At 50.8% G+C, this 17,096-nt stretch overlaps 1 pseudogene; it reads right to left on the reverse strand.

Annotated features, from left to right (window-relative positions):
* Window positions 1–236: 236 nt before the first annotated feature.
* LOC146179770 (uncharacterized) lies at window positions 237–1,937 on the reverse strand (annotated as a pseudogene).
* Window positions 1,938–17,096: the final 15,159 nt, after the last annotated feature.

The raw sequence follows: 17,096 nt of genomic DNA on the forward strand, positions 1-17,096 counted from the left end.
TGTGTTCAACCCTGACATTGCTTAGCCGGTGTTCGACGAAGGTGGGTCCCTGACCAGGGTGCACAGGCCTCTGCCGTCGGGCGGGCCCGCGTGCACCCTGTAGCCAGAGAGGGACGGCTTGTCCGTTAGTGTTTCTTGGAGGAGGAGCACGTCGGGCTTGCGAGCCGCGTGCTCGATGTACTGCTGGACGACTGCCTTCTTTTTGACGAAGCCGCGGCAGTTCCACTGCCGCACTGTTATGCCTGTGGAGTTGGAGGCCATGATTGTCCGATTCCGAATTCTCCGTGTTGCTGCGCTTGATTGACTTGATGCTGTACTGGCGCGAACGTTGGGTTGCGTAGTATTAGTTGCACGCTTCTTTCCAGATTGTTGAGTCTATTGAAGTTCTCCGTTTGGAAGGCTTCGATGGCTTGCTTCATCGATTTGATCATATCCTTGAGGCTGTTGAGTTTGGCCTCGACGTTGTTGTTGCTGCAGTCGGTGCTGCAGTTGCTCATGTTGTTCTTGGTCTTGCGTGATTCGACGTCCCTCTTCTTTGTTGCCGGCTCCTTGTCTGCGTCGGCCGTAGTTGCTTCGGCCTTGTAGCCGCTCGGGCTGGATCTTTGCTGTTCGACGTTGCGGAGGGCGTTGCGGATCTCCGCGATTTCCTTGGTGAGGTTGTTGATGATGGCTCGCAGGGTCGCGTTCTCCTTTTTTAGGGCCTCGTTGATCTCTCGTTCCTTGGTTGAAGCGTTGTCTTCTGTCTTGGCATTGTAGCTCGGATTTGTCTTCATGATACCTCGTGCGGCGTTGCCCCAACCGACTCTCTCGCGCGACGGTGATCCTTGGGTTTCCGTTTTTTGCGCGTCTCTGCTCTGGCTCCTGCAGCTGCTATTTCTCGACTGCGCGTGGTCTCTCGATGGCGTTCTTGACTTATGGGCAGCTGGCTTATCAAGTGGTGGGAAATCGCTGTCCGACGGCAGCTGATGGCTGACCTTTCGGCGCTCCCACTGACGCTTGCGAACGACGTAGGGAACCTTGTATCAGGCTTTACATTCTCTGTCGGCGGTCGGGTGAGCACCGCCGCAAAGTTTTCATTTGGGTGTACATTTGTGGTCATCTTTTGGGTTCGCTTGGCCGCAGCCCCTGCATATCCGGTTGGTTGGCGTCGCGCACACGTCCTTGCGATGCCCGACCCGACCACACTGGTGGCAGACGTCAATTTGCTTTCTGTACAGGTGGCACGGTATGAGCGTGACACCATATCGGACAAAGTTTGGTACCTTGGCTCCTCTGAAGGCTGCTATGATCGTGGTCGTGTTGCCGGTTCTTTTGGCGCCTACGGCGAGTGGGTTTCTATCGTTTACAATATTGCTGTCAAGATCTTCGGCTTTCTCGTCGACAGGGATGCCTCGGATGATGCCCTTCACGGTGTCGTACGGCGCCGTGCGGTACGCGCTGACTTCGAAGGTCTTGTCTTGAATGTATATAGCTTGAATTTTTGCGTAGCGGACGGCGTTTTCTTCCTTGGCCGTGCTGATTACCATTATATTTTGTTGCGTGTTCGGGCACATCGTGTCCGATGCGTTCTCTTCTTTTGTGATCTTGGCCGCGGCGAGAATGGCCGCAGCGACGGTCGTAGTGCCGATCTTGGTGATGTCGAGTCCCCCTCGCGGTCTGATTACGATTTTGTTTTCCTCCAGCGGCATGGCTGGCATTCTCGCTGTCTTGATGGCCGAGGCTCTAAAGTTCCTATTTCCTTTCGCTTTCATGCTTACTTGGTTGTCGGTGCCGGCGAGCTTCGCGTCGAGGTCTCGTTGACGGAGTCTTGACATGCGTTCCCCCGCGAGCGTCCATCCATGGCCGGGATGGAATTCCTCGGGTGAAATTTCTTCGCCTTGAACTGGAACGGTCATTGGAGAGTCGGAGATTGTTGCCAGAACGGACGTTTCCTCCATCTCAGGGCTGAGTGGCTGTCGTCGAGGCGGCGAGCCACGACAGCCGCAACAGCGACGAGGCCTATCGCTCGCGGAACACGCCTAGCGGGACGCCCCCCGCACGGCGGTGATGAAAACTGTCCGGTAAATCGAAGAAAAGGCGTACCTTTTGGAACTTTCAATATCCGTCGGTGCTTTTCGACTTCACGAACACATCGAGATAGAGAAAACTTCGATTCGCGCAAATTAGCACTGCGAAATTAATCATAAATGACGGAGCCGACGCGAACGCGTCCGTTCGCTTCGGCGATCCCAGCGCCACCCCGTCCGCAGGGATACCTGCCAAATTAAGATTTGCAGCTGAAGGAGGCAGTATATCGTATTTTGGAAAAAATTTTCGAGCAGCTTCTTTCCCGAAATCACCCGGCTACAGATTAGCCGCAAAGCATGCTGTTGCTGCTGCGTCAGTAGAACGACGACCGTATTCCATTGCAGGAAACGTTCGCCAGAGTGAGACATTCGATGATTTATCAGAAAATTGTTCCCACCATGCATGCCACTGGCTCCTCTTGTGATGTCTTCGCTTGAAAGTCGGCGTACGTGAGTAAAAATGAGCATAGCTAGTCTTAACTAAAACAGCGTAAGGGGTAAAAAATTACACGGACGCGCACAACGCTAAAACAGTGAAATGAACGCACTCGGTACTGGTGTCTGCGCGTTCGCTTTGCGCTGTTTTTAAAGAGACTGTAATGCAAGAGTTGACTCACCTGTTATAATACGGATGCCGCATACTCGCACATTACGACTTTCGTGATTGAACTGAGTGCGTTTGATGCGCGCCAACCACAAGTTGCGACGCTTCTCGCTCAAGGTTCTGGTCTTCTCGCATTGGTTTTGTATGACTTTTGGCAGAGAAAAGAACCTCATACTGGTCGGGAGCCACAGCGAGTGGCCGCCGAGTGCGGACACAGTTTTCATGGGCTCTGTGAATTTTCGCCACCTGTGGCGGAAATGACCAGCTACCCACAAGATTCTTCGTCAGGAAACGAAGAAAGCTACAAGGACCACGCGGAGTGACCTGTTTCGGCAAGTGAACTTTGTTTCCCGCCGATTTTTCGGTTTCTCGTTTTCACGGACCACGTCGATCAGCTAACCCTAGAGAGCCGCCATTACCGAGCTGCCGCGGCGAACGCTGCGGCAGAGTCACTGACGCCGACGCCGCACATCTACGGCACGGCCGGGAAGAAGGGCAAACTCTAAGGAAATGACAAACATGGAGATCGTTGATGGAGAGAATATAAGCCCCGAGGATATGATACAAGGCTCATGGTTCACCGTGAGGAAGTCGAAGGCGCTAGCACTCGAGATCGCGGAGGCGCAGACAGACGAAGGAAAATGCGACACGAAGCAAACATCTACGACGAAGGAAGGCAGACGCTTAGCACGCCAATCAATAGAGACGCTGCGTACGCATTTGCCGCCGTGCACGTACAAAATCATTCTGCGGCCGAGAGGCGGTCTAACAAAATTGCTACAGGGTGGAGAAGTGACCGCGATAGACGCGGTGAAGATGGCGGCAGGACTCGATCCCTCCAAAAATAAGGACGACGTCGTTGTACTCAACCACAAGCAAAACTCGATTATGGTTGGCACTAGCCGAAAAGAGAAGATGGAAAAGTATTAAAAAATTACCCACATCACCTGCGGAGAAAATCGCATCGACACATTTGCCTACTTAGCGTCTCCTGAAAATTGTGGGAAAGGCGTAATACATGGCATACCTCTATAACACTCCGTGGAGTACATCTTGGACATGTTGAATTGCCTCAACAATCCTCGAGTAGTTGGAGCCCGAAGGCTTGGAAAAGACTCCAAGACGGTGCTTATACTCTTCGAGCGAGCGGAGGTGCCCCGATGGATCTTCTATGGAGGCATGCCTCTGAAGTGCCAACTTTATCGCAAGAAATATGAAGTTTTTGAATCGTGCGGGAGACTTGGACACCGTTCAGATGTCTGCTCGGACCCCGACAACATAAGATGCAGGGGGTGCGGCATGGAGCTCCCACCACAGGAGCATCGCTGTGAGCCAAAGTGCATGCTCTGTGGGAAAGCCCATATTCTCGGAGACAAGAAGTGCAAGGAAATGTATCGCACCCCGCATCACATTAAGAAGAAGGCATGGGACAAGCTGACTCAACAGCAACAGCAGCAACATCAACAGCCGCAAGCTCAAGACTATCCCCCGACGGGTCGGCGTAGCAGATCAAAGAGCAAGCAAGGCCGAGAGTTCAAGGCCAGGGACGAATCCTTTCCCCGGCTAGACGGCAACTAGACGGAACTAGTGGAATGTTCCAGCTCACGGGACCCGGCGGACGCCTGGCGGCGGAGCGGCAGCCAGGAGCAGCAGGGGGTGAGTTTCGCAGATATGGTCTCCCAGAAGGAATTGGCAAAACTAAGAGATGAAAACAGACAGCTTAGAAGCATGCTACAAAATCTTAATGGGGTAGTAGATTCCCTTCGAGGTCAAATTCAACAGCAGAACGCTAAAGAGGATAGCATGATCACTGACACGACAAGCCCTCCACCTGTAAAACGGAAGGTACGCGAGGATCTCTCCGAGGAAAAATCAGTAGAAGAAAGGGTGACCCGAATCGAGGGGGCGCTAGATTCGATGGCCGCCTCCCTAAATCAAATCACCTCCCAACTTCAGACGCTTGTGGGGGCAGTGCAAAAACAAGCTGAGGAGTCTCAAGTACTCCGGAACGAGCTGCTAGGCATCAACGCCTGGCAGCAGAACATCGAACAGACCCTTGCGAGTAAACATGGCTCTCAAGGCTAAGTATGAGATATGGCAGTGGAACTGTCGCGGATTCCGAAGGAAACGGCCGGTGCTGCAGCAGTTCCTCACAATGATAGAACATGCGCCTCTTGCATTAGCACTTCAGGAAACCGGGGACCCGGCTAAACTTTCGGGATACCAAGCATTCCACAGCGATAAGGGGGAGCGGGCGGCAGTGACAACTTTAGTTAAAAGAAATATGGCAGCAGTACAACACGGCCTCGCATCGCCAGAGATAGAAAATGTTTTTGTGGAGATTATCCTGGGAGCCAGTCCTAGGGCCAGTATCTTCCTCCTCAATATTTACAGCTCACCGAGGCAGCGCAAGGCCAGATTCAGGACTTTGCTCGAAAAATAACCGACCTCGACACGTGGGTTGCACAACTTAAGTCCGACGTCAAGGCAGCAACTAAATATCTCGATGACGCTAACGCTCCGGATTTAGTGGATAGTCGTCTTCTCCGCATGTGGGAGGCAAAGGAACGAATGGAAAGGAGACTTAAAGGGCAGCGGTGGAATCATAACCTGAGGCGCAAGATAGCTCGGCATAATAAGACCATTGAAGATTACGCGTTCAAGCTACGCGAGCAAAACTAGGGGGATCGATGCGAACACATGGAGAATAATATGAGCATGCCTAAGACCTGGGGACTTCTTCGTCACCTTCTGGACCCTGAGAGCTCGAAAGCTCAAGTAGGCACTAACCTCATGAAGATTAGACACTCCTTTCCAGGAGATGACGATAAGTTCTTTCGACAGTTGCAAGACTTGTATGTTAGCGATACAAGCAGGATGCCCCTTCCTGATTACTTAGGGGACGCCAATGATGAGCTTGATGCCCCTATTAGCACGGCAAAAGTAAGAGCAGAGATTCTTCGGCTTAGAACCAACACGGCACCGGGCCCAGATGGTATCACTAATAAAATGCTGCGAAACCTAGATGACCAATCGGTAGCCGCACTAACTCAGCTTATGCAGGAGTGCTGGGAGAAAGGGAAAATACCTCAGCAGTGGAAAACGGCTGACATTATTCTCATACCCAAGCCTGGTAAGCCACTTCGGATAGACAATCTACGGCCAATATCCCTAACATCATGCTTGGGAAAGCTACTAGAGCATGTTAACCTAACCAGGCTCACCAAATATATTGATAGACACGACTTTTTCCCGCGGGAAATGATAGGCTTCCGCTCTCATCTCTCGACTCAGGACCTCATGGTCCAGTTGGAACATGACATTATCCGGTCCAAGAGTGAAGATGCTAAGGCCATCTTTGGCCTCGATCTAAAGAAGGCATTTGATAATATCTCACACCAGGGAGTCATGGACGGCCTATCAGCATTGAATGTAGGGACAAAAACGTATAACTATATCAAAAACTTGTTGAGTGGGCGTAGTGCCCGCTTTAAATTCCGCGATAGCACATCGTCACTTTTCCCTTTGGGCAGTAGGGGTACTCCTCAGGGCTCGGTACTCTCGCCTCTTCTCTTCAACGTAGCAATGGCAAAATTACCAGAACAACTACGACGTTACCCTCATTTAAATTTTAGTATTTATGCTGATGACATTACACTATGGATCAGCCGGGGTAGCGATGCCGTAATTGAACACACGTTACAAGAGGCGGTGGACACGATCGCGCGGTTTGTAGCAGAACGTGGACTTACATGCTCGCCGGAAAAATCAGAATTCTTAATTTACAATCCACGGTGCCTGCGGAAAGGGCGTAAAGTGGATATACAGATTTCGGTACAAGGACATCAAGTTCCCCAGGTATCGCAGATCCGTATATTAGGTCTCCTTCTCCAAGATAATAGCTACAATGGAGAAACTATTAAAAAGCTTGAGCGGCATGTATCTCAAACAGTTAGCCTCATCCGCCGAGTTTCGAGTAAAGGCAGAGGACTAAAGGAAAAAAATCTTCTGCGCGTAATCCAGGCATTTATCATTAGTCTAATCAGCTATTCTACGCCATACTTACCCCTTAAGGCGGCAGAACGACAGAAATTAGAGAGCCTCATCCGCACAAGTATTAAAAGAGCCCTTGGGCTCCCGCGCTGTACTTCCACCGCTAGCCTCCTGCAACTGGGCATCCATAACACATGGGATGAAATCGCGGAAGCGGTGCGCACTTCACAGGTAGAATGGCTCCGCCTAACCGCCGCAGGCAGATCCATACTAGAAAAACTGGGCATCGACACTTGGGGAGGCGCTCAGACAAAATCTGAAATAGACATGGCTGTACGGGACAGGCTATGGATACCTCCGCTGCCAAAAAACATGCATCCCGAACACCATACGGAGCGTTGGCTAAAAAGAGCTGAAATGCTCAGTAAGAAATTTAGCCGCTTGCCGCCGGAGGAAGTAGCCTTTGTAGATGCTGCCGGAGGGGCAAGCCCCTTTATGGTTGCAGCGGTATCGAATGGGTCGGGTAGACCGATCACCGCGGTCACCCTGAAAACTAGATCTCCTGAGACAGCTGAGGAAGTGGCTGTAGCTCTAGCCTGCGCCCAGACAAAGGCGCGTTTCGTGATCTGCGACAGCAAAACTGCCATACGAAATTACAGTCGTGGGTTGATTGCTCCCCAGGCGATTCGAATATTACAGCAATCACCAATCTCGCGAACTATACAGCTGATTTGGACTCCATCGCACACTGGCGTTCCCGGCAACGAATCCGCCCATGCCCTGGCTCGAGGGCTCTACCACCGAGCCGGCGGCAGAGAGAGGGGCTTGGAGTGGGGACCATAGAGTGTGCCACATCTTACACAGAAATTCTGCAGCATTATAGACTTAGTAGACGGGTGGCTGCTGCGCCAGCCTCTACCCTAAATTTCAGGCAGGCCGTCGCCTGGCATCGCCTTCAGACTGGGACATTTCCGCACCCGCTCTTGGTGAGCCATATGCTCCCAGGAGAAAGATCTGAATTCTGTGCAAACTGTGACTCGAGAGGGACCCTCAAACACATCCTCTGGGACTGCCCCTTTTCTCCCCGGAAGGGTCTAAATCTGACGCCGCAACTCTGGGAGACCATGCTGCGCTGCTCGGACCCTGGGCTCCCGCTAGCCGCCATCCAGCTGGCCTGGGACGCCGCCGGCCAACAACGTCTGCCGGCCTGCGTCTGAGGTGGGGCACCCGCCATCCATCCCAAGCGACGGAGGGCCGGAGCCTCTTCACCCGCTGGAATAAATAAAAAGTTCTGCTCTCTCTCTCTCTCATACTGGTCGGCTGTTCCTTCTTTCCTTTGACGTCGCTGCGATTGAAGCAGCCAACACTAGCGCAATTAACCCTGTTTACACAAGAGAGTTCACAAATGCACGGAAAACAACGCGGGCTTGCTCGAAAGCGACTGCGCGCACCACGGCCATTCCGCCACTGGGTAAATGGTGGGTCAACCTGGGTCAACTGGGTCGCCAAAATGGCCGACGCGTTTCCCCGAGTGACGTATGATGACGTCAGTGCAAGCCATGTATATAACAATGCGAAACACAGCTGGTACAAAAACGGGAACACCGGCGCCGTTTTGATGGCCACAAATTTGAGATTCATTACAGGGGCGCTCCCGAGAAAGAAAGCTTCGCTTGAGAAATTCAACTCGACCCCACCACTGTCACTGACACACCCATGTTTTTGTAGCGAGTTACATTGGCCGCAAAGACGCATTTTCGCAGTGGCGGTGACCGAGACGTGGTCGCATCGCCCTTTGCGCCGTTTCCTAGCAACCGTTGTGTTGCCATCTGGCATGACGTCAGGGAGAAAAGCCATTGAAAAAGAAATTGGTAAAGAGCGAACACTCAGTGACAACTTGCCTCAGTAAATGACGCGCGACTGCGACTATTGCGCTGCCGCCGATTGATGGATGGTGCAACCAGCGCGGACGCCCACGCGTCGGCAACCCCTGCAGCGGCAGCCCGCCTGAGCTGACGACAGAAAGTTGTCGAAGGGGCTGGCTGGCTGCGCGTACCTCACCTGTGCGGCATACATCGCATATTTTTATCTCTACCGTATTTTCGAGATGAACGAGTCATGTTATTGCCGAGTTTAACCAAGGAAAAAACCGTGTATTTCCGAGTTTAACCAAGAAAAAACCGTGCATTTCCAAGTCTAGCCACCAATATGTTTCGCATCTGACTAGGCTTAACCTTAGCTGAGCCTCAGCATTTTTATTTATCTCTCTTGGGCTGCTACGCCGAACGACTAAGGTTTGGAACGACGGCAGCGCGAGCAACGTTTTTTGCTGAACTACGCTGCATTTCAGACAGTTTAGGCTGAACGCGCCGGCCGGTGCGCACACCATGTGGCCAGCCGGCTGTTCAGGCGCAGTTTGTGACACTCCGGCAGTTTCTAATCACGGCAAGGTGTAATATGTTGTGTTCCTGCGTAACTGGCTTGCATTTAGAACAGTTTAGCTCAGCACGCTACACAAAGTGGCATGTAAAGGCACCAAGGCAAGGCGTTGCGCAAATGCGGCGTGTTCGCCGTCCGGTACGGTCAGGACTGACACGGTTGGCCAGGGCTGACGTGGTTTGCCTAACGGCTATTTTCGCTTATAGTTTCGCGTTTAACAGGGCACCCGCAAGGTGAGATGTTTCATTCTTGTCAAACCGTGCACCATTTCAGGCAGTTTAGCTCAGCACGGCGGTCTGCGTTTCAGAAAGTCGCGTATGAAGGGCAAGCTAACATGGCGTGCTTGCCGGCCGTGGTGAGGCCAGGCCGCATTCGCCTCGCCTGACGCGGTTTTGCAAGCGACTAGTTTTGCGTGCTGTCGCATTGCATGTAATGGGGCAAAGTTCAAGTGAGAAATGTTTTTATTGCGTTGCAAGATTCATTGCTTCAGCCCTTCAGTGTTTTTGAGGAACATTATTAGTTTAGTGGCTGTTATTTCACTCACTCTAGAAGTTCATTTTTAGATAGGTTCGGTTAGCCTGCATTTCCTCACCTGTATGTTGCAAAAGTAGCTTTTGAACGAATTTTACGAACGACAGTTTTCTGTTCTGAGCCATATCTGCTGCTCACCAAGCTTCAGTACGCGCCCACATGCACAGATGTGTGCGCGGTGCAGTGGCCTTACAGTTCATTGCAACCTTCTGCATCATGTTCATTTCTTTTCCAACAGCGCTCTATGAACCCATGGACTACAGCCGAAGCACGGCAGATGCGACGAGTGAACGGTGTGGCCTTCCCCCAAGCATCAGTACTCATGTCTGGCGTGAACAATACAAGTTATTCTTGCTACGCTAGCCGCGACTGTGATAGTGCACTTTATGTATAATGCCTGTTTTATTACATAGCATTTGCCATAATTAGGAAAACTACGTCATGCTGTTTTTGTCTCTACCTAAGTGTTGTTTTCGCCGTGTGTATTTTTATTTTCTGTACTGTGCACATCGCCTAATGTGTGCCAAGATTTGTCACATCTATTGCATCTCTTATGTGTTTTATATGCAACAAAATAAATATTAATTTCACAAAGAACTTGGCATCTTTTCTGCAATACTATTTTGCAAAGGCTGTGGCGCAGCTGCGTTGATGGCCAGTTTAGCGCACTGGGAATCTATTTTTCATGTTATTAACATGCTAAAAATAGATACCAACACTAGCAGACCATGTAAAACCAAAATAATGCGCCAAAACGGCAAGGCACAGCGCATGCCAGAATTCAAATCGCGCTCCTTTCACCAAGACCGGAAGTAGTTGCCGCCGGCCGCTTGGTGCGCTGCAGTCAAATGGGCCGCAGGGCCCTGTGCGAGTGTCCGCTCTTTACCAATTTCTTTCTCTATGGAAAGCTGCGCACCGCGGAATCTGTGACTCACCGCTCGTGGCGAATAGACGTGCGGTCGTTGAGCTGCGTCGAGTGCGGCCGCTCGATGCCAGTTAGGCACAGTGGTACCGGACTTCCTACTGCAATCAATGGCAATTGATGAGCGATCTACGAGGACATCGAGGTTTACAGGCCGGCCTGCGATTGTACGCTTCTCGGGGCTTTGAGTACATGCCAAAACACGAGGAGAGCTAAGCCTAAAGTCGTGAAGAGGACGTACTACCTCACCGGCGGAGGCGAGAGCCGCGCTCGGAGATGACTTTGACCACTATGGAGGTCGTGGACAGTACGGACATCAATCCGAAAGACTTAATAATTGCAGGCCAGTGGTTCCAAGCCAAGAAGAACGGGAAAGCGGTCCCGTAAGTAAGCGAGAGTGAAAACAGCCACATTTATCAAGGCCATCTTGAAAAGCAAAGAGCGGCGGAGAAGCGAGCAGGTAGGGAAGTGGCGACGAAGTCAGTGGAGTGGCAATATACACAGATTCCACGCGGCGCCGTAAAGATTATAATGAGATCGAAGGTAGGTCTCGGATGCCTGCTGAAGTACAGAGAGGCGTTTTTAGCGGACCTGATTATGACAGCTGGGGGCTATGCAATGACGCATTCAAAGAAGATGTGAATTCGATAAACGTGAAGCAACGCTCCGTCCTCGTCGCGACAACCAGCGAGAAACGGAGAAACAAGTATGCAGCAGTGAAGCTTCTCAAGTTTGAAGAAGAGATAGAAGTGAAGACATACGTCACCCCACCAGAACGCTGCGGAAATGGCGTAGAGCACAAGGTCCCCTATTCTGGTCGGAGATGGAAATCATGAGAAGATTGAAGTATTACAGAAACCCTTCTCTCCTGGGAACCACAAGACCAGGACGGGAGTCATCATCGATACTAATACTTTTTGAAGATAATGATGTGCCACGGGAGATGCGTCTCTCAGCCGCGACAATGAGATGCGTAATCTTCCGTAAGAAGCACCAAATCTGCTACGCATGCAGCCGATACGGTCACCATGCGGACGTTTGCCCAGACCCAGCCAACATGAAATGTGGCTGTGGCATGGAATGCCCGCCGATAGACCACGAATGCGAGAAGAAATGCCAACTATATGGGAAGGGATACCCGTTATGAGACGAAAAATCCAGAGAAATCTGTAGCGTATCGTACGAAGTTAAGAAGCTCTGGAAACAAAACCTGGAGATACAAGAGCAGCCAGAACTGCATTCACAACACACATGGGGAGTGAACAGCGGATTGATCAGCCAAGGTCGTCCGAGGAAAGGCGCGCGAACGAGTTCCGCGCCAGAGATGACTCCTTCCCAAGACGGAGAGGAGGCGGCAGCCGAGAAACGGAAACAGCACGGACGCTCGAGCTCTTGTACAAGGGTCGTTCAGGCTCCTTCACTGGGGGACGTTCCGGCTACAGGACCAATGGGCGATCTGACTCCACACCCAGGGAGAGATCCTCAGCCCCGAGCCCGGAAACTCAGTAGATGCAGAAGCGAGACCCGAGCAGGGGCCGTATACAAGTAAGATTCGGGGGATGGGGGGGGGGGGGTTCTGGCAAAAGACCAGAAGGATGGGACGATAAATTAGATAATGCAGTAGGGGAGCCTAAAGCACTGATTACAGAGCTTACCCACGAAAAACAGAAACCAAAAATGCAAACGTGGGCGAAGACCCACACTTCCCACAGGGCACCACTAAACTTTTCAAGAAAAACAAACCCTCTAGCTCCGATGGCGGCAACCTCCAAGCCGCCAGCGACCCCGGACAATGAGACATGGTAGTGGAACATGTTAAACCAGCCCCGATAAAACATAAGGCGGAGGGAGACGCTGACCCACTGGCAGCCCTGAAAAAATATAGACGCCAATCACGCTGAGGTCAAAACGTTCATGGCACAAATCATGGGAACACTTAATCTGATAACAGAAGAGATGAGTGAAAAAATTGTGCAATTGCATCAGAGGAAGGAACAGATGCACGAAAGGCTGAAGCAGGCACAGCAAAGGCAGGAACAAATGGCAGCTGAACTGCAACTACAGAAGATAGAACTTACTAATCATGCAGAGTGGCAGCGAAACACTGGAGGAACACTTATACAGCTTCAAAATGGCCAAAAACGCAAATAATGATTCCATCATCAGGCCGTGGAACTGCTGTGGGTCCCAACGTAGGCGAGCGCTACTGCAACAATACCTAGCGCTAATAAGTGAAAAACCACTAGCCATAGCCTTACAAGAGACGAATAAAGCTGCCACGCTCTAGGGCCATAAAGCGATTCATAGTGATAAAGAAGAAATCAAGAGTCACCATGCTCGTTAAAAGGAACATCGCAGTGATCGAACACCAGGTCAATTCCAAAGACGTAGAAGCAGTTCTTCGAAAAATATTAACGGTACGAAAGGAGGAACCAAGCTGACCCCTTCTAAACCTATACACTAACCCGAAGAAAAAGGAGGTGATGGTTCAGGGCCCTCTTTCACTAGGCGATAAGAGCGGTAGAAACCAACCCCTTGACTAAAGTGGAAAACTAACACTAGACACCAAGAATGCATATACACGACCCTAAAGGCAGGCAACTGTGGGAAGATGCGCACGAACACACGAACCCCGAGTGTCCGACTAGAGTGGGAAATAGCGTATGTGCAGATACCTCCCCACACCTAACCTTGTCAAAAAACGTGGCAAACCGAAATGGGTATATCTCGGAGCGATCGCTTCATCCTAGCCTAGGTCCTCAAAACGGGTGTCAGGACACGTTGGGCGTGTCAACCGAAAGTAACGGAATGGGAGAATTTCAGAGAGACAAGAGAAGGATACCCCATAGAAGCAAAGGTGGAATCGCAACCTCAGAAGGAGGCTTGCCAGACACAACAGAGAGATTGAGGATTACGCGATCAAACTTTGTGAACAAAGTTGGTAGAGCCGATGCGACGATATGGAAAAAGGATGAGCCTAAGACGAGGTCTAGTTAGGCACTTACTAGACCCAACTAAATCGAAACCCCAATCAGGAATCAGGCTATCGAAAACCAGACTTCATTTCGAAGGGACGGACGAGGAGTTCATGGACAAAGTAGGAAAGACGTACTATCGCGCCTGATATGAGTCACACAGCGCGAGCGCGTGGCTGAGCGCTGTGTAAGATAGTACAGTAGCGCTGATTGTGCTGTTATTTATAGTTATCTGGAGAAGGTGCAGCTGTTCCAACAAGTGCGCTTGAATCCCTCGGTCCCGTTTATGTGAAGGACACGTCATTTGTTTCCTTTTGATTTGGTCTAGCTGAAGGAAAAACTAATATCAAGCAGCGCGTTTGCACTGGCGAGACATGGTGTGCGAAAGTTACCAAAGACAGAGCTTTATTCGTCCAGGAAGGGCTGTGCGTTTAGACATGTTTTCAGCAGTTATTTAGCGCGTTAGCACCCAGCGTAAAATTTGCAGCAGCCACGACCTGGGCCATGCAGTTTATTCAATGGAGTGTTAGCACCTAGAAGCATGCACCTAAATGCGGCGCTATAATCCAGCTTTCACTGTTCAGTAACATGATGGAGCACAAAGCGGCATACGAGATAACACCGAGTGTTCGGACCGAGAAGTGCGCGATCATAAAGTTTGGGCGTCAACCGTCTGCTACAGTTATCATTTTGTAAACTGATATGAAAGCACGTTTTGAGGGTGAAGGTGAAAGTATGCAAGCGGAGATGATGCGAGCTTGCTAGAACAGCTACATGCTCTCCAGGTAGCTCGAAAACAAGGCACAATTGGCGCCACTGTGCACCCATGTCGACGGCTCTGTCACACTCTCGCGTGGTGTAGCTCATATTGAACTCGATAGTACATGGGGGACACCAATAAAATCGCTCTCCCAGAGTATAATGGAGCCGCTAACGAGACACTTTTCGCGCCTATCACAGAAGCAGAGGTAAGAGCGGAACGTTTAGGACCTAGTCACATCAGCCCCCGCGACCCGACGAGGTCACCAACAAAAGTCTGAGGATCCTAGATAAGGACTTCATAAGAGCCCTGCCGAAGTACATGCAGGAAATCTGGACCGACGGAGAGCGACGGCGACACTCGGCGGCCTCCCGGAGATCGGAGTGGGATCCAGAACGTATAACTACATAAGGTACTTCTTAGCAGACAGGACAGCCTGCATTAAATTCCAAGACATTGAGTCTCCCACATTGCAGCTAAGAAGCAGGGGCACATCGCTGGGATCGGTTCTCTCCCCACTCCTCTTCAACGTGGCTATGAGGGGTTTCCAAAAAGTGCTAAGCAACACCGAGTGGCTCAAATTTAGCATGTAGCGGACTACTTTAATCTCTGGATAACCAGGGGAGTGACATCAGCACTGCAGGCAGCGGCAGACACAGTAGTGGACTACGCAGCTAGTAGGGCGCTTTCGTGCTCACCTTATGCAGGCATATGTGATATGCCGCATAAGCTATGCTACGTCATGTTTAAACCTCAGAGCAGAGGAAAAAAGAAAGTTTAGACGCATTCATTAGGCGACGCATAAAGATTGCCCTGGACCTACCGTAAGTACATCTTTAGAGGAAGGAGGGCAGGCAACAGGATGCCTCTACACTGCGATTAAATCCCAGCTGTCCCCACGTTTGTCAATACGCCAACAAGGCACTCAGTATATCCCACGCGCTCTCTGTCCCAAACAACTTCCTCCTTTGCTCTGATTGCAGATTCCCGCACGAATCGCAACACGCTCCGCGCCTTGAGGTGAGACGAAACTCGAAGGCCGCCCACAGTGCAGAACAAGATGAATCCGTAGGGGCGTGACCGCACAGGCTCGAATCACACACCGCAGCCTACCCTCTCTTCAAGTTCTTTTGAGCATTCTTCTGCTATACGCCCTGCAACAGACTTCACTGATTCATCGGCTGAGTGACCACAGTACACAACCCAACATCAATCCCTTTGTTCAGGTAGGAGTCTATTATGCCACCACCTGGGTAGTTTTTCTGCCACCTGTGGATGCCGATATGATGACAACCTGCGACTGATCAGTGATGTCGAAGACGCCGTCATAGAGTTGTACATCGAAAGTGGCTGGCACTCATCGAGCATCTACTTCACTTTAGCGTCATGATTCACCTTCCATCACTTGCTCTGCTTCCAGGTGACGTGATTGGATGTCATCGCTCGTTGGAGCCATACTCCCCGGCACGAAGGTCTTGTTGTGGCTTCGTCCCACTTCACTGTAAACATAATCGGCGTTGATCTTGATCATCTGCATAAACGGGTGAGTTCAGAGCTGGAAGGTCACAGCCTTGACGTCGCCACTCTGACACAGCTCACACACACTGACACAACACAAGCACACACTTATCTCAAAGTTAATAGCGCAATGTCACACACTTGTACAAAAGAAAACAATACACGTAGTCGCTCTTACTATCTAAAACCAATTTCTATTCCTCAAGAGCACCTTCGCACGAGCGCTTCAATACCCACTGATGTGACACAAATTGCAACACAACTCTCTCCATTCTGTGTAAGAGTCAACTAAACACTATCAGTTCATGCTTTACCGATTCGCACTTATTCCATCTGCGCATACTAAGCCTTTTGCAAGTTTCAGCACATGTTAAACACTCTACATCAGATATTGAAAAATCTATTCATAGAACTTTCTAGCGCTCACCACCTTTACATAATAGGCCGTCAACAAAAATGCACAGTCAGCATGGCCAACAAACCGGTGCCTCCACTAGGATCAAATACTCGCGCCTCCCGTGTGAGAAATTCATCTCATGCGGCACAAGGCACCTGCGCGGAACAAGCCTCCCGATCATCACACCATGTCCTCTCTGATTGCAAGCCCTTGCAAGCTGTTAGTGCAGTCCGACCGCACAATGCCACAGGTTGCACCAACTTCACATCGGGGATCATCTTCGTGCCTCACACAGCCAGCTTGAACAGCTCAGTTTCTGCTATCCATTGGTCAAGCCCGTTCTCATGTACATACCCGCCGGGATCACAGAATGGTTCATAATGCACCGTCAAATGTTCCGGCGTTTCTCAATAGGGCGATAGACGAAGTCTATTAACGCCATAATTAAAGCGAACTTGCTTCATGGTTTCCGCGCCAGTGGGCTTCGACTGTTCGTACTGGGCTTTCCCGACTATCAAATCGCCCTTTTCGGCATACGCACCAGATTCATCGCGATAATCTTCCATGTCATGTGCGGCGTCAACTTCAATCGGCTGCGCTAGCGAGGCTCGCCTGCATACTGGAAGCTAGGTATCGCTCTTCCCTTTCTGCCACCACTGCATACGCAACATCAGACGCCTCGCTGCTAACAACCTCTGCTATGCTCGCCGGGACCTGTACTTCGCTCGGGACGCTCTGAATATCAACCGTCTTCACATCGCCGCACTTTACCAGCGCGTCTGACTCACTGCACAGTGCTTCGTTGGCGTCTCTTCAGCAGGAAGCTAGCGACAATGTTCTTGCTCTGGCACTAATGCTGCCACTTTTTTATCAGCTGCTGTCACCACAAAA

The sequence above is a fragment of the Amblyomma maculatum genome, chromosome 9 (genome assembly GCF_055883805.1).
Source record: "Amblyomma maculatum isolate TAMU_Amacu chromosome 9, ASM5588380v1, whole genome shotgun sequence".
Lineage (NCBI taxonomy): Eukaryota > Metazoa > Arthropoda > Arachnida > Ixodida > Ixodidae > Amblyomma > Amblyomma maculatum.